This window comes from Otolemur garnettii, unplaced genomic scaffold (assembly GCF_000181295.1).
Source record: "Otolemur garnettii isolate 467f Iridium unplaced genomic scaffold, OtoGar3 scaffold00008, whole genome shotgun sequence".
Taxonomy (NCBI): Eukaryota; Metazoa; Chordata; class Mammalia; order Primates; family Galagidae; genus Otolemur; species Otolemur garnettii.
In genome coordinates this window covers 35262563-35266738 of record NW_003852403.1, presented here as the reverse complement: position 1 = coordinate 35266738, position 4176 = coordinate 35262563, and positions in this window count along the sequence as shown.

Here is a 4176-nt window from a genome sequence, read left to right as displayed (position 1 = left end):
AAAAAAAAAAAAAAAAAAAAAAAAAATTAAAAGCTTCTACACAACCAAGGAAATAATCAATAGTATGAAGAGAAAATCTATGGAATGGGAGGAAATATCTCCAATCCATACACCATAAGAGGTTAATATCCAAAATATATGAGGAACTCAAACAACTCAGTAGCTAATAGTAATAATAATAATCATAACTTTAGCTAAAAATGAAGGATCTGAGTAAACTTCCTCAAAAACAAGAAAAAATATACAAACAGCCAACAAGTAGGTGAAAAGGTGCTCAACACCATCAACAAAATGCAAATTCAGACCACAATGAGATGTCACTTTACACATGTTAGAATGGCTATTATTGAAAAGATAAAAGATAACAAGCATTGGTGAGGACGTGGAGAAAAGGGAATTCTTGTACACTGTTGATGGGAATCCAGTTTAGTGTAGCCATTACAGAAACGTACGGAGGTTCCTCAAAAAATTAAAAATAGAACTACTAGATAATCCAGCAACCCCACTACTGAATATATATTCAAAGATCATAAAGTGAATATGTCAAGGAGATATCTGTACTCACATGTTCATTCCAGAACTTTTTACAATAGCTAAGATATAGGATTAACCTAAGTACTTATCAATGAAAAAATAAAGAAAATGTGGTGTAAATATACTGTTTATACCACATTAAATATAGTATACTACCATTTATACTATTCAGCCATTAAGAAGAAGAAAAAAAATTTTTTTAAATATGGATGAACCTGGAGGGCATTATGTTAAGTGAAATAAGCCAGGCCCACTGAGAGACAACTGCTGTATCATCTCACTTATATATGGAATCATAAAAGGAAACAGAGTAGAATAGTGGTTATGGAGGGGTAGACAAGTGACTGGAGAGATGTTGGTAAAAGAGTACAGGATCTTAATTAGATACAGGCTCAGTGTCTCACACCTATAATCCTAACACTCTGGGATGCTGAGCCAGGAGGATTGCCTGAGCTCACAAGGTCGACACCAGCCTAAACAAGAGCAAGACCCCGTCTCTGAAAACAGCTGGGCATTGTGGCAGGCCCCTGTGGTACAAGATACTTGGGAGGCTGAAGCAAGAGAATCCCTTGAGCCCAAGAGTTTAAGGTTGCTGAGAGCTATGATGCCAGGGCACTCTACTGAGGGTGACAAAGTGAGACTCTGTCTCAAAAAAAAAAAAAAAAAAGAGTAAGCTCAAGAGATTTGTTGTACATATAGTTATAGTTAATAACAATGTGTTGTATTCTTGAAAATTGTTAGGAGAGTAGATTTTAAGTATTCTCACCACAAAAATGTATGTGAAGTAATGCATTTGTTAATTAGCTTAATTCAGCCATTCCATAAAATATGCATATTTCAAAACATCATGTTATACATGATAAATGCTATAATTTTTTGTCAAAAAAGAATAACTGTGAGATTTTCAAACAAAAATAAAATAAATTTTAAAAATATAGCACTCACTGAATCTAACTTTTGGAACATTGTCACATTTTCCTCTGATGAACCTTTTATATCAGGCATAGTCAGAGGATCTCAAAAATCAGATCTGATCATTCTAGGTCCTTCTTGCTACTAAATGTCAGTATGTGTGACAGGATTTGGTCTGAAATTTGCGTCCATCATAATCTAGTACAAAGTTGTGAGCAGGAGGCCTATAACTCTCACCAACTTCTAATCCTTGCAGGGGTAGAGAACCTGCAGCCTTGAGGAAACCTGTGGCCTTCCTAATCTTTAAGTGGGGCCTTTTGACTGAATCCAAATTTTACACAACAAATCCTTTCATTAAATGGGATGCAACAGAGAACGACAAAAATTTTCTTGGGAGGAAGAGGGGAGGGGGAAATGGGTGGAGGGAGGGGGATTGGAGGGATCACTTCTGAGGTTTATCTTACAAGGGTACAAGTGAATCTTTCTAAGAGCAGAATGTGAACGTTTTAAAATAATAACTAAGAAAATGACATGAAGGCTATGTTAACCAGTTTGATGGAAGTGTTTCGGATTGTGTGTGAAAACCCCACACTGTACCCCAGAAGTGCATTAATGTACATAGTTACCATTCAATAAAAATAAATAAATAAATAAATAAGAAAATTTTCTTTCCTCCTTTGGTGCTTAAAAAAGAATGATCCTGAAATCTGAAGGCAACAAGTGCCCCCCCCACCCCAACCCCTGCTTGACATTTACCAAAAATAACCTAATCGTTGTATGTGAGCAAGTCAGTTTGGGCCATTTCACAGCACCTACCTCACTGATGCAGGCTAAGGGTCACGATCTTGAAGATCTCTCCAGCTACAATATGCCACAATTTTACAATTTCTTAAAATGTGTGCAGCATCTAACTCTCAGGCCTGGAAGCATTTATATAACCATTAAAGTGTTCCGAGTCTTTCAATCATCATTTTAGTGTTGATCTTTTCCATCAATAAGAGATTAAAGAAACTAACTAGGTTTTTCCAAAGCAAGAAATCCCTTTTTCAAAGGTGTTATTAAGTAGTGATGCCATAATTGATGTTAGCAATCACTGAAACTCAACAATAGCCCCCACCCCACCCCACCTTCACCTCCAGTGAAGTGGATTTGTTCTCTCCCTCCCTATCCAAGGAGGCTTCTTCCAGAATCTTGCCACCTGAGGGGATGTATTGTTTCATGAATGAAGCTGTTTCAGGGCTTTTCCCCTTAGTTGTCTAGATTGAAAGCCTCTTAGTGATGGCTCCTGCTGCTCTTTCAATGAGGTCCTTTCTCCTGCAGCAGGAGTTCTTCCACTACAGGAGAAAACCAGCTGGAGGCCAGGAAATGGAATTTTAAGCTCTCTTTGAGTACCTGCCACTGACAGGTAGAAGTGCCAACATAAACTGCTGGTTATGTTTCCATGGAAACATGAAGCGGTTTGGACAAACCATGCTAGCATTAACCAGCCCTATTCGACAGGACAAGCACTCTCTGTCTCTCTTAAGGAGGAATCCTAAATTCAATTCAAACTAATATATTATTAGCACTTATTATAGGCCAAACACTGTGGTTCTGTGAGCACAAAATTGAATAAAACAGACACAGTCTTTACCCTCATGAAACAACAGTCTAGCAAACTAGAGTACACTCTAGAAAGATAAATCCAGGTTCAGTAAAAACATAGTAAACCAAGCAGATCAAAGCATATCACAAAGGTGCTAAATGGAAAACTTATAAGATGAATAGGAGTGATATATTCATATAGTGCGAGGATAAGGGAAAACTTCCCTTTCCTTCCTGAAAGTTTGCTGAAAGATCAACTCACAATTAAGGTAGATTAATAAGAGAGAGAGTTTTGGCCAGGCACAGAGACTCACGCCTGTAATCCTAGCCTTCTGGAAGACTGAGGCTGGAGGATTCTTTGAGCTCAGGAGCTTGAGACCAGACTGAACAAGAGTAAGACTTGATCACTACTAGAAATTGAAAACTTAGGCGTGTGTTGTGGTGGGCACCTGCAGTCACAGCTACTCCAGGGTTGAGGCAGGAGTTTGAGGTTATTAGGATCTAGTCTGATGCCACAGCACTGTATCATGTGAAACAGAGTGAAACAATGTCTCAAAAAAAAGAAAAGAAAAAAGAAAAGAAAAGAAAGAGAGGTTTATTTACCTTGTGCATGGGGAGAATCAGAGTGATTACTCAATATCCCAGTGGGATCCAGATTATTTTTATACCCACCTTTTAGGAGGACAGGAAGATGAGGAGTATTCATAATTCTACTTCAGGACAATAAATGGTTGCAAAGAATGAATAAATGGAGGCAAGTTCTGGTTGCATTCTTCATTGTTTTTTCTGAAATATTCTGAAATAACAGGGAGGGGAAGAAAAGTCAGTGGTTCTCTTGATCAGTCAGTCTGATGGATGGAAAGACTCTTCCAACATTTTTTTGATCTTGAAGGGCCTTTAATTCAAAATATTCTCTATACGAAAGAGTTATATTTTGAGGTGAAGTTTCATGAGCTCCTTCATCTTCCCTGTCTGGAACTTCCTACAATTTTCACATACTATTTATTAAAAGCCGACACAGTGCTGTGGAGAGAAACAGACATCTTTACCACTGTTGTAGCTTCAGCACACCTAGTTGGATAGCATTCGGTCCATCCACTAGTCATGTAAGAAATAGCCAAACAGGCTCGGCACTTGTGGCTCAAG